Source organism: Miniopterus schreibersii, assembly GCF_964146895.1.
Source record: "Miniopterus schreibersii genome assembly, chromosome: 8".
In the NCBI taxonomy this organism is placed as follows: domain Eukaryota; kingdom Metazoa; phylum Chordata; class Mammalia; order Chiroptera; family Miniopteridae; genus Miniopterus; species Miniopterus schreibersii.
Genome location: NC_138109.1, coordinates 67,236,732 through 67,256,927, shown reverse-complemented (window position 1 = coordinate 67,256,927; position 20,196 = coordinate 67,236,732). Strand labels below are relative to the sequence as shown.

Genomic DNA, 20,196 nt, shown 5'->3' with positions numbered 1-20,196 from the left:
TGCAGGGCTGCTGGGGGCTGTCAGTAATACTGGGTGAGTTAACACGAGGAGGGATGGACGCGTGATGTCCACAGCTGCTGGCGGACTGCACCTTATGAAAAAAATCAACCTTCCAGATTTTGGAGCTGGTATACAATTAAATTCAGCTGGAAAAAACGAGAAGGTTTAGGGGTGTCCATTTCATGTTCCAATGACTATGTGTCAGTCTTCAGAGGAAAAGTAAATATTTCTTTAAAAAAAAGTCACAGGAGATTCTGAAAACCCTTTTGCAACTCAAAACCAGAGGAGACCAAGGGACTGAGTGTTCAAATCAAAGAGTAAAAAAAGATTGCTGAGATTTTAGACATCCCTTCCTGTCAAGAGGATGCCATCGAATGCACTTAAAGCAACTACGCGAACCTGCGTCCTCGCATCCTTCTAGTCCTCGCACTACCTCATCTCATCTCACCTCACAGAGCTTTACAGTGGCATGTAGGGTTATATATTTTGATCATTTTATCTTTTAAAAATGTTACAGACAATTAATTCACATTAAAACTCCACTACTAACTCAAAACCTCATGATTTAGAATTTAAAGATTCTCCCTAGCAATTAGCTTAAACCTACTTTTAGCTGGCTATGTTTTTTAAAAAGGTATAGGAATGTTTACCTCATTTAAGCACTCTTAAATTTATTTTATCATCATCACTTGCATCAAATAACATGCTAATTGAAAATGATTTAGTCTTTAAAGTGAATCTAGATTAAATTTTTTATGTCTGGCATAGATAAAAATCCTTGAGATTTGAAATAAAAAAATTAAAACATCTGGGTTCAAGTTCTGTTTATGTCATGTACTATTTGCACAATCTTAGACAATCATTTAATTTTTTTGAGCATCAGTTTCATCATTTATTAAAATGAGGTTAGAAAGAAATATTTGCCTGAGAACAGCCCTGAGGATTACATCAGTGTAAGTATTATTTTTATCACCATCATCGTCACCATTATCACCACCATCTGTACTTAAAATAATTCAAATGAGAGGGTAAGAGGAGTGAAACGAATGCCCACTCTGTGCCTGGCACTACGCTGTAGACTGTGCACATGTTTTGCCACTTGAGGTCACAAGAGCCCTATGATCTATATATAAATTTATATCTGTCATATAAAAATATATTTACAACTCTGAAAAGGAGGGACAGAGAGAATTAAGTAACACGCTTGATGAATTTATTATTTAGGTAAGTTTTGTTAAATCGATTAATCGGTTAATATTTATTGATCACTTACTATGTACCAAGAACCGTTTTAGGCGTGAATATAGGGCAGTGACAAAACCTCTGCAAGCAGAGAGCTGACAATGAACTGGAGTCTTCTGAATTCTAAATCATTGCTTTCTCTACTCCGTATGCCAGTGTGTGCTGGGGGCTCTCTCCTCTGTCCCCCCTTCTCTCTAGTGGCACAACTTACACAGAAAGTAATACCTGGGCATCAGCATATTAGCATAAATGTTCAAGCCCAGTGCCAGAAGCTCTGTAGCCTCTGGGTTCAAGGCCACCCAAGGGCTGAGGTGATCCATACCCTGACCTACCTGCAGCCCATCTGTAACACACTGGGTTGGGAAGCTCTACATTATCTACAGCGTAGACAATAAATAATTCAGAAAGTTCACTAATGTTATTGACTTCCTCCCATGTTAATTAACATTGCACATATAGAGCCTGCAATCCCTAGTATTATATACAGATATGCTTTTACTTTCTATCTCTTATTGCCATAGACTTGGTGATTTTAGTAAGTCAGCAAGAAAAAGTTAAGACAACTTTTGTATCAGCAGGTAAAACTAAAACAGAGTTCAGAAACATTTCAAAAATATGTCATTAAATCATTATAGCTGAGAGTAAAACTTAAGAATTAACACAAAGGAACCAAGGAACTTCTTAAGCTTAACACCAGCTCAGGCTCAGAAATGGACCTAAATGCTGGGATCTATGTTATATAAATCTACTATCTTCCACAGCCGTGACTCTTGCTTTTGCCTTGGATATTGAAACAAGTAAGTAGCGGGTACATAAAGAGGTCCATAGGCTCATATTCAGGCAGACTCAGAAGTGAACATCACTGTTGTGTATGGAAAGGATACATATGGCTGTCAAAGGGGGTGGGAGGGGACATATGAAATGGTCCTGATGGGCTGAGAAACAGACCTGAGGTCAGGAAAACACGTGCGGGCTCTGGGCTGGGAAGACTGCATTTGCTGGGCGGGCACTGCACAGGGAGTCATCAGGGAAGGAGATCACGCCTTCAAGTAATACATAATCTGACAAAGCAGTGAGAGCCAACTTGATATAAAAAGCAGTAAGAGCAACAATAGAGCTGTAGGAAAACAGCATTATTAGAAAACAATCCAATTAAAAAATAGGCAAAAGACCTGAATAGACACCTCACTAAAGAAGATGGCAAATAAGCATATGAAAGATGCTTCATGCTCTACGTTATTAAGAAATTTCAGATTAAAACAACGAGATACGACTACACACCTATGAGAATGGCCAGAATCCAGAACACTGACACCGCCAAATGCTGGTGAGGACACGGAGCAAAGGGAACCCTCATTCACTGTCGGCGGGAATGCAAAACGGTACCGTCCCTTTGGAGGATAGTTTGGTAGTTACCACAAAATGAAACGTACTCCTCCATGATCCAGCAAGCACACTCCTTGGCATTTGTCCAAAGAGGTGAAAACGTGCTCACGTGAAAACCTGCACATATAGCGGCTTTATTTATAACGGACAAACTTGGTAGCCGACAGGATATCCTTCAGTATATCCTTCAGTAAATAAATTGCAGTATATCTATGCAATGGAATGTCATATTCGGTGATAAAAAAGAATTATCAAGCTATGAAAAGACATGGAAGATCCTTAAATGTATATTACTAAGTGAAAGAAGTCAATATAAAAAGGCTACATACTTTATGAGTCCAACTATATGACGTTGTGAAACAGGCAAAACTGTGATGACAGTGAAAAGATCAGGGGTTTGGGTTTAGAAGGGAGGGACGGATACATGGACTGCAGGAGATTTTTAAGGCAGTAAAACCATTCTGTACGGTACTGTAACGGTGAACACGTATCATCACGTTTGTCAAAACCAATAGAATGTACACCAGAAAGAATGAGCCCTATCGCAAACTATGGACTTCAGGTACCAAGAGAAAATAGTGGTAGTCCATCAGTCATAACAAATGAACCACTCTGACACAAGATGTTTAAGCAGGGGACACTGTGTTGGGGCGGGGGGGAGGCAGGGAATATGGGAACTCTCTGTACTTTCCAACCAATTCTTCTGTGAACCTAAAACTAAAAAGTCAAAGCCTGTTAATTAAAAAAAAACAAAACAAAACTGCACTGTCCACTGTTTTTCCCCTCCAGTGTCTTTCCTGATATTGGCGAGAGCCCAATGGACTTCATCAGAGAAGATGCCATCAGAGTGACTCCCGGTCAGAGTTTGAAAGTCTTGAGGTGACTGGTTTGCGGGTCGAGCCCTGCGAGGACACAGCATTTCATATGGAGGTGATGACGGGCGAGGTTTAAGATACAACACCCTGGGAGGAGTGGTCGGCAGGGCACTCGCTTGAACACAAGACGAAGGTCACGAGATGGACATTAAACTGTGATCAGGAGCTTAGAACATAATCTGAAAGGTCAGTGGGGCCACTCCAGACAACTGGGAAGGGACGTGATGGATGAAAGTGGCATGCAAGGAAAGGCTCGGCTAGGCCCAGGCCACGCTGGGCATGAGAGAGGGAGGGACCCCACCATGGGCGAGGTTATGAGTCCTCAGTTCTGACAGGAGGTAAACAGAAGACACTAGGAATCTAAGGGAGAGTAAAACTTCCAGGAAAAGACACTATGAGCTGTATTAAGGAATCCAAGATGCAGGAATAATCATTTCTCAAAAGTCCTGACTGTGAGGAGGAAACCCAAGAGGGTAACTCTCTATCAAATAGGCTTCTGACATTTCTTCCCATTCAAGTTTCTCATATGACCACAGTTAGGAGTAGAGCAAGAGAGAAAGCAGGCAGGAATGTACAACTGGAGGCAGAGCATTCTCACCGTTACATACACGAGTGGGAAACTCAGTAGCCAAAAATCATCTTAATGATCTGTACTTATTAACAAGGAAAGATGTTCACAATACATTGCAAAGAGAAAAAAGAAGGTTCAGAAAAGTCTACCGATTACAATTTGATTTTTGTAAAGCTCCAAGTGTGTATTTACATATGTAGGCACAGAAAACACACTCAGGTGCTAAGAGTGGTGAACACCCATGGGCAACAACAGGGCAGGCTTTTTATAGTCCTACTCTGTATTTTCTGAACTATTCTTCAAGCCAGTGCAGAGGTTACTTGTAAAAGACTAATTTTTTAAAACGAAAGAGTTCTCACTCTTTCCATGTCATAATTCAAGTTTTCAGTAACATGCTCCTTGTTGAGGGTGGAGTAGCCAGTGCCTTACACAAAAGCCAATGCTTGCTCTAGATCTGTGGGGAGCAGCTTCTCATCACACAAATTACTTCAGCAGCCACATCCTGATGCAGAAGGGAAAAAATGGGCATTGCAAAGAACTAAAATTATTTAAAAAATATAAATAATGGTGGAAGCAGTAAGAACAACGGCAAAGAAAAATGCTTTGGGAAGAGAGGGGACAGACCCCCACATACTCCTACTGACTCTGGAGGAGGTTTCTTGGGTAGTTCATTTAAAAAACTGTTATTGCAAAAAAGAATCCTAGCTAGAAGTAGCATTCAAATGTATAAGATATGCAGAAACACCCCATGATGCAAATTATTTACGTAGATAATGTAGAAGCAGTGTGACTGGAAATTAGCAGAATCACAGTTCAGTTACTTTACAACCAAAGGGATGCGTGGTCCAATCGCCAATGCCAGGTTTCACTGCCTGTTCTTATTCATAAGATCTACAGCTTTCCATAGAGAGGAGGGAGAGGTGGTGATGGTGCTTGGGGTGGGGTGGGGGGCAGAAGAGAAAAATGGGCACCCCAGCTGCAGTGTTCTTAAAGACAGATGATATCTATCATCTTTCCTAAACTAACAATGTCATCTTGAAATCTGTAATGGAAAGTACCGTCAGTCAAAGCCATCCGTTTGGAATTCTCCCTTTCTACGGGCATAAACTCATGACAGCTATTTACTGTAGTTCATTATTTAGGCATATTGCTATTATCTTTCCTGTAGCTTCCATTTCTACTGAATTACAGTAGGAGTATGAGACAGTCAGAAAGCAAAAGTTAAAACAGTTGCCTTTAAATTTTATTACCTGCTAATAACTCTGTCCAAAAGTTTAATAAGCGAAGAAGCTGAACTGTTGCTTAAAAGACTAAAAGACTGTTATCCATCTGTTTCTTGTTCCTTATAAAACAAGGATATGCTCGTGGTAAAGACATTCAATTTCTGTTTCAACCTAGTGATCACTATTTAACTCTGTTTCCTACCAAACAGGGAATTGCAGCACTAATCACAGAATAACAGTGGTGGTAACAATATAAATCATAATCATTTGTCTCCTATTAACCTTGATAGTAAGTAACATCACTGAGAACTAATAAACTCTGAGCTAGAGCCTAGAGTGACAATTTAGTTTAAGACTAATAAATTCATTTATAAGGTAATAATCACTACCTTTATATAGAGGGAATTGCCATCAAATTGTTTTCAGAGTAACTTCTGTTCCCAAGGGAGCTGCTATGGGATTAATAGTAGTCACTGAAACCAGCAAGCGGGTGCATGTTACCCCTGGGCTATGAGTTGCTAGTGTGCACATGGAGGCACACAGTTACAAATCAAGGCAGAGCATGTTAACCCAAGAAGTCAAGCCTTAGTCCCCACTCTACGGGGACTGATCGATGTTAACAATATGCTAAGTCAACGGCTGCATTTACAAACTGCACATGCCTGATATTGGATATACTGAGATTCAGAGCAACCAGAGCTCTGGGCGCTGCCTGAGGATGCTCACTGACCCATTCCTCAGCAGCAAGAGGGAAACCAGTCCCTGAGAAATCACTCTAGAAGGCAGAGGCATAGACGGACATCTCGTTGCCTTACTTTCGACCAGAAGAATGTAAGCTTATTTAGACTGATGCTTCTGCTAAACAGTAGCAGAGGAAAAATTAAAAGGGTGGATTTGTGATAGGAATCTATTTGAGAGGTTGATCCACCCATCTGGACCAAGTCTGCGCACCTAAAAATACAGGAAGGTATTTTGACAGCTTCTGAAATCTTCCCAAACTTTGTGGTGGACATTGTGGGTCTTTGGCCACCCAAAACTTCTAGAAAGGCAGAACTGTAAGATTCATTTGCAGACAGGGTGGGCACTCATTAAATGCCTGATAAATGAATGAATGAATGAATGAATCAATCAATCAATCAATCAATCAGTGGTTTATTTAGAGTTACCTGTGTGTGTAACATTTTACTAGGGCCTGAAAAACCAATATAAATTATACAAGGGTCCTGTCCTTACGAAGCTTCTATTCTATTAGGAGAAGCTTGTGATATGTATTTTATCACAATTTTAAAAATTGGGGGAAAAAAGAAATTTGGTAAAGTATACCACAGCTTTGGAGTTTATATGCAAAGTTAGATTATTATTAAGATTAATAGTTATTTTACATGGAACATTATTCTACAGAAGGCGGGGTGGGTAGCATTCACTGATAAGGTGGGGGGCTGCTTGGTTCCGAACGTGTTTGAAAAAATGACACCCCAAAGATCTCTGCACCAAGGATCATCTAAAATCACACCATAAAAAAAATTCAATCCTTGGGTCCCCAGGCCCTTGTGAAATGCAATCATCCTGACCAAGGTCTCTATCAGCTTAATGTGTTTTTATCAAACTATGTTTTCTTCACAGGTCAACCAAGCTACCTGAAGTGACTGGAGGCCCCGGGAGAGGGGAAGGATTAGATCCGAAAGGGGGGAGGAAATGAGACACGGGGGGGCCAGGCAGCCCTGTTAACATCAAACTGTGCCCATCTGGACACTGTCCCCATGCCACAGGCAATCCTCCACCGCAGGTCCTCATACAAGTCTCTCTCCGCTTTCCCATTCTGACACTCCCCCTTCTGTGAGAGAGAGTCCCAGCAACAGAAACCGATTTCACGCTGAAAAACCTGGAAAGAGTTTTATCAGCAGAGAAACCTGGCTTCTGCTAAACAACGTTCAACCGTGGCGACGTATTTAATCATGGAAACGACTGGAGTTTTCAGTTTCACAAACTGAAATATGGTTTGGAAATTTAAGACTGGGATGAAATAAGTAAATATACATGCCTTGGGCCTCTGCATTGCTGGTCTGGTACCGTGAGTTGCTAGGTTTGAAGACCCAGATGTGTGAATGATGTTGTGGATAAGACAGGTCGAGCCAGAGGGGCTTCAATGTCGAGATAAGTGAAAACCACGGCCGAGCTGTGACCTCACGTCCTTACCATAGAGCAAGAGTGGAGAGCCACTGCGTGTGCCACGCTCTCTCCAGCTGGGCCGTGTTCAGTAGGGCAGCCAGGAGACACACGTGTGTGTGTGTGTGTGTGTGTGTGTGTAAGAATCAGAGAGAGAGAGAGAGAGAGAGAGATCGAGCTTACATAAAAGAAAGGTGGGAGAGCAACAACATTCTGACTTGGGACAGACTATTTTTTTTATAAGATACTCCGAATCCTTCACAGGCATTCATCACTAACCACACCGTCCTGGGTTACCATGGCCGCCTCTACGTATTGATCAAGGAGGCAACTGGAAGCTACAATAAAGTTCCACTCCTTCAGATGTCACTGGGTTACTAAAATTTCTAAAAAAGCAAATAGCAGCAGGTGGTGTTGATTGTAGCGTTGACTAACTGTGTACCCATGTCCCTCGTGGATTCGCATGGTCCCACTGCTCAAGGTACCACAGAAAGCACAGGTGGGCAAGAAAATCAGCTGGCAAAACCTAGTGAAATAACACACCGGTGGCGGCACACACTCACCTGCGTCCTCACCCCACTTCTAAAAATAAGATTGTTTTCTTCCTCTATACTCTATACGTTCTAGTATAGAATGAATAACTATTACTTTATTTATAAAGTAATATATTATTTTGATTAATATTCCATGCGAAACGACATGTAAGGTTGAGAATTTGTACAGAAAAACCATGGCAATTAGACATTCCTTCCATCGCCCATGCTGCCGGCTCTCTCCCTCCCCTGGCGCTTGTTCTAGACTCTGCGCTGGAAGCCAGACCAAACTGAGCACAGCCAACCACGTCGCCCTTTCAGTATCAAATGCAGTGAGTCAGTGTTTGTGCAACGATCGGCTATTGAAGCAAATAAGCAGAATCAGGAATTTCCAAACATGCCGTGTTTTCATTTCCATTTCACATGATAACGAAGCTCGCCAAATTTGGGCCCTTTAAATTGAGGTCCCCGTCACACGTTTCTCTGTCAGTCTTCCACATCATTATTAACTAAGACTGATAAAAACGTCTAAAATGCTGGCTGCCTCTCAGCAGCAAAGAAATGCCTTTAGCCTCTGACCCACCGCCGGGGCTTCTCAAACCCTCTCCTGTCTTTGAAAATGCAGCTCACTCAGGTGATGGTGCCCGGTGGTAACAGCTGCAGGCACAGGAGCTAAGCCACCAGCCCCAGACACGCAGAGCGACGCCCCCACTGAATTCACCGCGACACCGCACTCCTATCAGTGAGCAGAAAATGAGGCGCAATCCGGCCAAGCGTCCATCTCACAGGAAGCTCATTCATAAAAGGCAGTTAACACTCCGTAGGTGGAGAAAAGGTAGGGCTCTGAGCTACACCACTGGCCTGCCCGCCCCCAGAAGGGTATGTTCTGGAGTTTCCGTTTTCCTCCTTGCCCTCCTCTAGCCTCTCGATTTCCACTTATTCGCAATTATATGGTTAGGGAAGGTGCCCCTCGAGGCAGACAGCAGAAACCAGAGGCCATCCCCAGCAGCCTGCACCACCCTGTCTACACTCCCTGTATTTTTTTTTTTACTGAAAAATTAGAAAGAAAACAACGCAAATTATCATCTGCTCAATGCACATTTAGGTGTCCCTTCTCTTATTTTTTTTATCTATAAAGATAGCACTTTCAACAGCTGAGGTGTAGCCTGGGCCTGAAAAATACCCTGCTACCCCCCTCGACACCAAGCAGTTTCAGTGACAACAAACTGGCTCCCAAACCTTCTGGTGAAAAACCACAAGTTCTCACTCTCGGTGCCTTGAATTTAGTGAAATGAGAGTCATTGCTATTTTAGTATTTTTAAAGAGTTACACTTAATAGCCCAGCCAAAAGGTCAGTTCTTGAAATCAATGGGCAAGCACCGGTCTTGCCCAAAGGTAGGGAAGGATTTTTTAGGGAACCCAAGGGCCCTGGAACACATCTATTTTGGGGTCCTAGGGAAAGAAAAGAATCTTTTGGGGTGATACTATAATATTACCTACCAGGAGAACACACTTTCAGAGACGATCTTTCAATCGGCTCATCAGCAGGTGTTTATTGAAACCCCCAGGACAGAGGAGCCTGGCAGGATCCCGCCAGGAGTGATGCCACAATGCTGCTGACAAGATCCAGCTCCCCCCACCTTCCCAGTGCTCCCAGCTGATTCCACATGGAGAGCGCTCATGCCCAAGCCTTGGTCCCTGCCGACAAGGCCTTCAGGGCCTCCACCCTCTTTTCTGGTCACACTGTTTAGAAAGTACACGTCGACTTGGCACCGCCTCTCAGCTGTCATCCTTCCCTGGGATGTCTCTTTGGAAACAGCCTGACCGGTCCAGGCTAACATGGTTTCAGGCTTTGGCCAGCTAACAATGTGTCTATGTGCCTTTCTGATCACGTCAGCATCCTGCTTCAGCTGTCAGTGACTCTTCTCCTGCCTTCAAGACAAACTCCAAACTCCTCAGCAGATCTTACTGAGAAGACATGTCATCATTGGGCTCTTCCCTGACTTCTGACCTGCTCTCCTCTGGCCACTATGACTGCCTGTGGTTTTCTACCATGCCATGCTCTCTCTTACCTCTGAGCTCAGCACACGTTGTTCACCAAGTAACTAAAGATGGCGTTTCCCCACCCCTTGAACCTGTCACTTGCTTATTAAGTGATTTTCTCTGGCCAAAGGGAAATTAGCAAGCACCTTGCGAGCAGAGGTTGAAAAGCACTTGTGGGCTGGTTTGTTCTCTCTCGCTGTCCTTGGGGACCCTGAGGTTGCAATATGAAGGTGCTCAGACTAGCCTGCTGGAGGATGAGACACCATATGGAGTAGGGCACAAGCTGTCCCAGCCAAAGCTCCCCTGTTCCTCAGGCCAGCCAGCCTCATGACAGCCAGACATGTGAGTGAGGCCACTTCAGACCAATCAGTCCCAGCCCAGCTGGTCAGATGACAGCAGCCCAGCCAACCAGAATCACAAGAAGTGACACGTTTGTTGTCTAAAGCCACTAAATGTTGGGGTGGCTTGTTACACAGTATATGCCAACTGACACGCTCACTTTATTTCCTGATTAAAAGCTTCCAGTCTCCGGATGAAGGCTTCCCTGACCCCAGAAAACACACTGTTTTGCATCCAGGGCATCTTGTGGGTTCCACTAAAAGAGCAACAGCCACAGTTGCCTATTTTTTCATCTTTCTGTCCAGTGACTAAAAGGTCCCTTAGCTGCCTTCCGGCCCACACTCAGGAAATATTTGCTGAAAGAAGATGCAGGAATGTACATAGCTATCTTCCGGCTTTTTTATCCTTAATTTCAAGAAATTAGACTAGATCATTTTCACCATCCACCACCCAGACAGGTTAACTACATCAAAATATATTTTAATGCTTTTCTTTTTTAGAGTTCCACTCATATCAATAGCCTTTGGGAATCTCCCTATTCTTTATATAGATGAGACTATCATATCTTCCAAACTCACGGTGCCTTTCAGTTTGACTAATACTAAAAAATTCACCTAAAATCCCAGGGCCCTCAGCATATGCACATGGATAATTCTGACAAATGTTGTCACCTTCACCATCGTAATTACTCTGCTCTATATGTCAGAGAAGCAGGAGGCTTTAACAATACATAACTGGCTTCACTGTCAATGAGGTGACATTGACAGCTAATGACAATTCATGTTACAGAGGAAACGTCTCTACAAAGAGACCTGCAAGTTGCAACTGACAGTTGATGACAATTCCCATTACAGAAGAAATGTCTCTATAAAGAGATTAGCAAGTTGCAATTGTTCACCTGTGGGTTTCAGCAACACATCACGATACATTTTGTCTTGTGTAATGTCTCATCCTAACAGCACTATAGCTGCCAGTTACTGGAGAGAATCACTGGGTGAACACTTCACACACATCTCATTTAATTCTCTCAACAGTCCTGCAGGGTAGGTAAGATCAACCCTGTTTCACAGATGAGGTAAATAAGACTCAGAGAAGTTGGGCAAGTTCCCCAAGGACACACAGTTAATGAGTGGCAGGGCTAGGATCTGAATTCAGATATGATTCCAAAAAGTTTAAATCTGATGCTGTTATGTGAAAGGGACCCTTCTCTTCCTTTGGAAGACACAGAATAAAGGCACAGAGAAAGACAGTAGCTTGCTCATGGCTTTGGAGAAGTAGCAACGGGATGAGAACCCAGGTGTCCATTCTTAGCCCAAAGCTCCTGCTCCTGGACCAAGCCTAAGGTGTCTCCATCATCTCCTAAGTTAATAATATTTAGATAAACAACCGCCTCTGTGATTGACACTAACAAATTCAAGAGGAAGAGAGAACGGGTTCTATCTATTCTAGGTGTGCTTCCAATTACTGCGTGTCTAGATCGGTTGTGGAAAGAAAAGCATGAAACATGAAGTTCATGAAACCTACCTGGGCCACCATCTGCTTCACCAAATTTCTTTTAACAAAGAAACCATCAAATCTAGAGAAGGAGATTAATCTTCCAACTTTAATGTAATGCACATTAGTTGTATTTATTATTCATAGCAATATGAGAAAACATGAGGAATATTTACCATTACGTACTGAATTAAGAATTACATAAATTATCTTTAAAAAAACACACAAAACTCTACTTCTCTACAATATCAGAATGCACCTAAGTGTTATTTATTGTTCTAGGAACACACAGTGTCTTCTACAATTTAAACCATTTCAACAACTTAAAATAACCCACTGACACACCTGTCAAACATAACTGATTTTAAAAATTCTATTTGTTAAGAAACACCTTAAGAACACAGGTTGCTCTGCAAGTACAGAAAACCATCTTATTCCAATACCATTTCTCTCCATTCCAGTCCCAGATCTTCAGAACCTATCTTTATTGCAGGTATGGAAGAGGAAACTGATACTTGCTGAGTATATAAAGTATGCTAGAAATGTCCAGTTACACCCTAACTGGGTGCCCCATCATGAAGACACAGTTACATGCAATGATCTCAGCTAAGTATGGTCATTCAGTGGAGCAAATAATAATAGGCCTCTGAGGGAACAAAAACCCTTTTAGTAATGAAACTTATGGTATTAATATTTTATGCTGTTTTTGGGTTTCAAATGTCCTGGGGACATTCCAGTCATCAGACCCCTTGCACCCCACCTCCCAACAAGGTTTGCAGGTAGATCCTCCTGTAGTTCTTTCTTTATGAAAAATGTTCTGATAGCACCATGCCACCACCAACAAATACTTCTGGAAGAAAATGCCAGCCAAGGCCACTAGCTAGCGGCTTCCACAATAAAATGGCTATGGAATAAAGTCCCCAGGACAGCCAATGTCAAGTGCCTGCCAGATTTTAGACTTAATCTAGGCAAGGCCAACTAGGTTAGGGACTTTAAGATATAATCCTTAGGACGTCTATGTTCTTTTGGATCCAAGTCAGAAAAAAAAGGGGGAAAAGTCATTTCGTGCCAATTCAATTTGACATAAGAGGGGGAGGAGAGTAATTAAAAAGGAGAGGACAAGGCGAATAGTGTTCCTTTTCAACGATGGGCAGATGGATACATGACTGGAGCCCAGTAAGAAAGCTCTAGTTACACCGGACTGATTTCCAGCCAGACCCGTCAACAGGAAAAGGAGCCAAGACTGACTGCAGTGGCGTGTCCCTTCATCCTTCCGTCCCTGCCCTCTGCTCACTCCCAAACATCTACCCACCTCCCCAGCTCCGAATGCCAATTCTGATACACAACCGGAGCCTTAACTCAATTCACAAGGAAGGCCGGTACCATCTCATGTTCTGAGATCGCCTAACATGCTGGCCCGGCAGACCCCACATTCCGCCTGGACCGCCCAGTCCTCGGTTTGCTATTCTCCAGGGGATGCTATCTGGACCAGGAGGACCATGTGGTCCACGATCCTCAGTAAGTGACACTCCCCTGATACTGACATTCCCTTCCTGGAGGCCTGCCCAGATGAAGGAAATGGAAGATCCTCTTTGAACAAGGTGACTGCCAACTCTCTTCTAACCCTCTGGAGGCCCCCCTCTCCCACTGCCACTTCCTCGCCTGTCTTTAGGGAAGTGTCAGCCAGCAGGTTGCTAGGACAACTGGCATCATTGCGGGGGTGCCGAAATAGATCGCCAGCAGAGCTGGGAACCTGGATTGCAAACTCCGATGACAGCAACAAGATACCGATTGGCAGCTAATCTGCTCTGCCAAAGGGGAGTGACACACTAACGTTACCCAGAGGACAGCTCTCACCTTGCCACACTATCCTTTACACTTATGCTTGATGTGCTCGCAAGAAGGGGCAAGAAACTCCCCTAAGATAAAGGCTGAATGGCTCTATTCTGAATTAGGGAGCTGCTAGGTGTGCAGGAACTGACACTTGTATATTTAATTTATTAGTCTCCTGAATGTGGGGGGGGAGGTTGTTCACAGCAGAAGCAGAACCCGAAACAGGTAAAGCAACTGAGGTTGCCAAAGGGAAGGGGAGGGGGGGATCTGCTTGTATAAGCAATAGCTTTCTGAACAATAGTACACTAATCTCATCAATACCCCATTTTCTCAGAGAACAAAGAAGAAAAGGCAAAGGAGCCCAGAAAACGAGGGCTTGCCATGGTAGGGAAAGGGAATAATTCTTGCCCAGTTCTCTTAGTTCTTCTGCAGGGTGAGTTTTACAAAGCTTATAATGGGTAGCAACTCGCAGGAGCCCCAGGCATTGAGACGGCCTGTTCAGGCCTTGGATTTTAGCCCTGGAGAAATTAAAAAGTTTCAGTTCTATGAAAGCTACAAAGGTGTAAGATGAAAACAAGTAAATTGGAATGAAGAGCAATCTGATGGAAATTTTAGAAAACTATTTCAGAAAGCATGTTTTTATTTCTAGATGCACAGTGTCCCGATGTCCATGAAGATGGATTATGTGCAGAATGAATGATCTAAGCCCGCCTAGTACTGCGCAGGGGTCCTAACAGCAAATTCTGCGGGCAGGCACTGGGGACAAGCCCTATCCCAGTACTGGCCACTTGCAGCTGGGAGGGAGATGGCACAGATGCTGTGTGATAAAAGTATTGGGAAAGAAGTGGGATTTAGAGGTGGGAGAAGAGAAGAGTCCAAAGGGCAGGATGACAAGGACTTGCCAGAGTTTGGGGAATAAAAGGTTCTAAAGGAGATTGCCATTTGTATCCCGTTAGTAGTTCCATTTGGGGGGTTTTCTGCTTAAGGAAACTGTTTCAGAACAAAAGCAGAAATAGAAAAAATGACTTTGAAAAACTAACTTCCTCTAACATAGGTCACAAACAGCTAATTTTATTATTTCTCCTAAAAAGCACTTTATACTTGTTGAAAATTACTTTTTCGGAATCATGAAATCATTAACATACTTATTCAGGTGTCTGTAAAAGGTTAACATAGTTCTCAGGACATATACAAGATGCATTAATTCTTTCAACCTAAGATTCCACCTAGCATGATTTATTACGTAGCTACCATCTGAAATTTAATATAAATATATGTTGGGGGGAGTGGTTAAATGGATTTTTTGGTATTAAAAGCTGATTATTTTTTAAAAATAAAAAACAACTGTGGAATTAAAAAAATGAACTTATCTATTTACCTTTTTACACTATTCCCAAGGAACAGTTTACTTGCTGGTAAGAACCAACGGGTTTTGTTTTGCCCTATGACAAAAAAATGTTATTCAGTTCTTATTTGTGCCTCACTATTTTGTAAGAAAGCAAGAGAGAACGATCTTTTAAAGAATGAAAATTCAAGTCCCATGGCGTGCCATCCTTTGCGAGAAATGACATACATCAGTAATATTTTAACAAAGATGACGGAGCCCACCAGCCTCTGAGATGCCGAAAGATCTCTCTCTGGAAGACTTTTCAGTGGCTCACTGCCTTGGTCCCGAGGCAGCACCACTATCCAGGCCCCCTGACCTTCTTTCTTGCGTGCATACTCCTCTTAAACAGCGAGCACTTCAAAGACACACCACTTGAGAAACACATTTTTAGTTCTGGGTGTGGTTTCTGTCCCAAGTTCAAGTTGCAAACACGATACTTATTAGGGTGGAGAGGCATCATTTCTTTAAGTGGCCCAAGCTCTTGCTTCAGCTTTTGAACATAAACATATAAAATAACCCTGAAGGAGAGTGGTTCCCAGGGGCTACAGATCCCCCTTCTATGCCTCTGTCGGTGGTCATTTCTGATGGAAAGAAGTTTCTGACTGAGCGCTCATCTGCCCAGGTGCAGAAGCAGTTACAGACAGGACTGGTTTTGTCTCCTCTCCCTCCTCTGCCGTCTCAAAGCACACACAGAGATCGGGGTGAAATCCTGCCTCTGCTCCGAGGCCTAATTCGGCTGCTCAGCAGACCTTGCGGCCTCCCCTGAAAACCCATCCAGGGGAGCTGTCCCCACCATCCTGCAGGGAGCCCGGCACACAGCCTCCCACTGTGGTCTGCTGGTCTCAGACGACAGGAAACAGATTACTCACCGCTGTATCCCTACCCGACTTCAGCACACCTTGACACACACAGTCCTTTAACAAACTGTATTTTTTTAGTGAACTGCAAACTTAAGTAGAACACAAGACTTTTTTACCCCAGCACTGTTCAGTTAGAAAGCAGCCTGCCCAGGCTGCCGACGTTTTCTTTGCCCCACAGAACATGAATATTCTAGAAGGTACGTGAACAGTTTTCCTTCCTCAACTGCAGGGGGTGGTGTGTGTCCCGCCTCCTCTCACACATGCTGGGGAGGTGGCTGGGCAGTTAGGGATGGCGACCCGGAGGGGAAGGGTGTGCCTGGGGCCTGCGAGGCTCGGCCAAGTGACTCAGGAAGTCGCCCTGACCTCAGCTCGCAGAGGTGGCAGCCCAGGCGACGGCCCGCCAAGGGGCAGTGGCCAGCGCCGGCGAGGCTGCCAGTAAGAAGGGGCCGGGCGGAGTCGGGGCGACAGAAAGAAGGGGGGGACAGAAAACCCTCGAGGACTTGAGGCTACGCAAACACCTGCGTGGCATGTGCCCGGTCAGAGCTGTTGACAATATGCAGGCCCGTTTACCAGCGCATTAGGAGCAAGGGCCGAAACGGAAAGACCAGTTTTCTTCATTCATCAGTATGTAAAATCGCCCCTTCTCTCCTGCCCCCCGTCTCTACCTGTTTTTGTGTGTGTGCTTTTTATGGTAACGCTAGAGGATCTGGTGTCGCAGACAGCGAATCTAAAAGGCACAAATTGACAGACACGGGGAAATTCCCAAAGCACTCTTATTAGAGGGGGGGTGTGTAATTCTCTCACTCTGGAGACTAGAAATCAGCTTCCATTTTTTCAAAGCTTATGGAGACAGCAGAATGCTGTCCAAATAGACACGGAGGTGTTTATTTTAGTCTTTCCGTTTCTTCCCGGGGATATGGAACTCCTGCGCTCAGAGCAGTTATTCTGAAAAGGGGGTCGATAAACACAAAATTCAAGAAGGCTTTCCTACGGTGAGCCGCAGAAGCAGCGAGAACGATGCCTCCCTGACCTCCGTGGCCTCCCCCTGTGCACCACACGGCGGTGAGACGAACCTGGTCCATGCAGGCACGCCGCGTCCATTCCCAGTTGTGTGTCATCCGAAAGTAAACACAATGAAGTGACGCTGTGAACTCAGTACGTGGTGAGTTTCTAGGTAGACTCAGCACTTCAAGCCTGGTTCCCACTTTGGGAATAAATATAAACATAAATGGTCATAAAATGACTTGATTATAAGAGGCAAAACTACCCGAACCACCACCTTCCAGAGAATGCCAGGGCATGCTGCTCACAAACGAGCAATAAAGCAAACCACTCGCACAGAAGAGCAGAGGAAACACACATGGTGCTGATTTTTTTTTTTTTTAAAGTATCAGAAAATCCCCAAACTCTATTGATAGTTCTATAAAGACATTTTTTAAAAACAAATTGTTTCCTTTCCCACATTTACTTAAATACATCAGAGACATTAAACATCTACTTCCAAGGATTAAAGAAAATAGCCTAGTCTCTCCATGCCACCTCCTACCCAATTCTCACCAGAACTTCATTTATGTTCCTTTACGAATAGCTCAGGACCACACAGGAGATGCCCAGGCATAGGTTTACTCTGTCCTTGGTCACTCAAATATTTACTGAGTGTTCACTGTGGGTTAAGCAGCATTTTAGGTCTCATAGATTCACCAGAAAATACTATTACTACTATTACTACTTATAATCCTTGCTTTCATGGAGCTTACAGTAGAGTTAAGGAGGTGGATGATTAAGAAAATAAATATATAATACGTAAGGTGCTTAAAAAAACACAAAGTAGGCTAGAGGATAGAGAGGGATGGGGAGGGTGCTATTTTATACAGGTCAGGGATGACTACTTTGAAAAGGCAACTTGAGAAATCCTATTTAAGGATGCAGAGAAGCTCAGGAAAGAAGTGTAGATCACCATCTCCTTACTTATACACTAAGCAATATTTAAATATGAAGGTGGACAGTTTTCAAAAAGTTAATTTCAAAAGTGGCTCATACTAAATTTTCGAATAGACCAATGGGTGTGGATCCTAACTATAAACGACTACAACTATATTCTTAGAAAGCACTCTTGTCAACACCTCTGAACTGTCACATGGTGCCTGGGAGGGCCCTGGGGAAAGGGTATCATGATGGTGACAGAAATAATAATTGTGTGTTTTTTTTAACCATAAGACTCAACGTTTTAAAAACAGTTGTAAATTAAAGTTGTGTCAAATCGTTCACTTTTCCAGGCAAACTGGAAAAGGAAGGTCCATTCTGCCTCACCAAGACAGATACCTTACACGATGTTAGCCACTGGGAACCAGAAGAATCGCCAGAGCTCATCTAACTCAACTTTCTCATGTTACTCATCATAAAATGGGCCTTGGGCCTCTCAGGGGCCAAGGTTAAACAATTAATTCAGTGTTATGTGTAAGAAACCAGGTCTCCTGACTCTGAGGTCAGTTTTCATTGCCACATCTTAGAGCCACCACACCTTAGAGCCAGTTTGAGTCACTTCGAGGAGCAAAGTGTGTCTGCTAGAAAGAAAGTGGCAGATCTGAGAGGTGGTTAATGGGGACAAGAAGAGGAGTGTTACAGAGTTTGGCATAGAGTCTGCGAGGACTGCTGAGGGCAAGTCACAGCTAATTCAATGGCTGTTACGAGGATTACTCAAATGTTCACATTCCCACCATCACACCCATCTACGTGCAAGCACACATTCTCTGAAAATCTCCTGCCTTCCTCATTATAATGGCACAACCCTTGGGAAATATAAACTCAGTGTTGTAAAAATGCACCAAGATTATAAAAAGTTACCAATTTTAAAATTTACTAAGAAAACTGGGACACCCCCACCCCTGCCCTTGACATAGTCCAAGCATATGCAATTTGGAAGATAAAGTTCCCAGGAGGAGTTCATTAGAATTTAGTATTTTCTCTCAAACTACTTCATTTATAGAGGGGTTTTACAATAACTTTAAGTTGGCCATGTGGTATCTGAAAGTTTACCATCAGAACCTCACTTAATGTTTGTGGCTTGACACGGTATCATAGAGCAATTCAAAGCAATGGTTTGAAAAAAACCCCACAAGATTCAAAACAAAAGCTATCACGATTATAGTAACTGCAGTGCTCATTTAAATGTAATCTGAAACCTAAACCACTTTTCCATAAGACACTTGTTTCCTAGGATGAAAATATTTTAAAAAACATCTCCAGAAGTACATCCTAACAGTTGCCTCATTGAGAAAATAATTTCCAGTAAAATAAACGCTACTCCGGCACCCAAATCTAACAGGCCCCAAATTATTCCTTAAAAGTGACAGAAACTTTCACAATAAGAGAGACTTTTTATTAAGTATAAAGTGCCTCACACGACGCTCTGCCCCTAATGGGGACCCCAAACCAAAGATGCCACGGATCAATAAGCAGTAGCACGGATATATCTATAGACTCACAAAATAACACTTCATGGGATCAGTGATTGCCTAAGATTGCAAACTTGCTTGTGCTTGACAATATGACCAAGTATAGAATTCAGATCAATTGACTTTCCACCAGAACCAACATGCTCATATGTACAAGATGAAAACACATGAAAACACCAGCATCGCACATAGTCTGTTCACTATGATGCACTGGGAGATTTCAGATATAATAAACTTACTTTAATATGATTATTTAACCCATTTATATGAATAAATATGCATACTTAATACAAATATTTAGAAAACCATGAAGTAAAAAAATTCAGTGGAAATTTTTCTTTCCAATGTGAGTGCTTTTGCTCCCTGGTATATGTCCTCATCTTACCGCACCCTGCTTTTCAAGATTGTTTATATAATTGGACAGAAGATAATAAACACCTGGAAAAATTTCCTGATTAAATTACTAAGGAGCTGAAAACTTAATATATAAAGTTATTTATATATACACACATGTATACATACGTGTATATATACAAACACAAATATATATTCATGTATACATAATATATACAAATATGTAATATATAATTAAGTGTGTGTATATATATACTAAGTATGTACATACACATTGTGTATACATTTATAGACAAATATATGTAAAAATATATATATAAAACACTACTCAAAGTTGGCTCTTAACTCTCTAAATTTGAAGGTAATATGTTCCTAGGCCATCCTGGATTTCCTGTAGCTATATTCTTTCCTGGTCAAACTCTTCTAAACTTTTTT

The 20,196-nt window shown here is 42.7% G+C and overlaps 1 protein-coding gene across 1 annotated transcript in view; it reads right to left on the bottom strand.

The window, feature by feature from the left end:
* Positions 1-20,196, bottom strand: part of ATXN1 (ataxin 1) — a 364,853-nt gene that overhangs the window by 110,754 nt on the left and 233,903 nt on the right. The gene's annotated exons all lie outside the window — the stretch shown is intronic.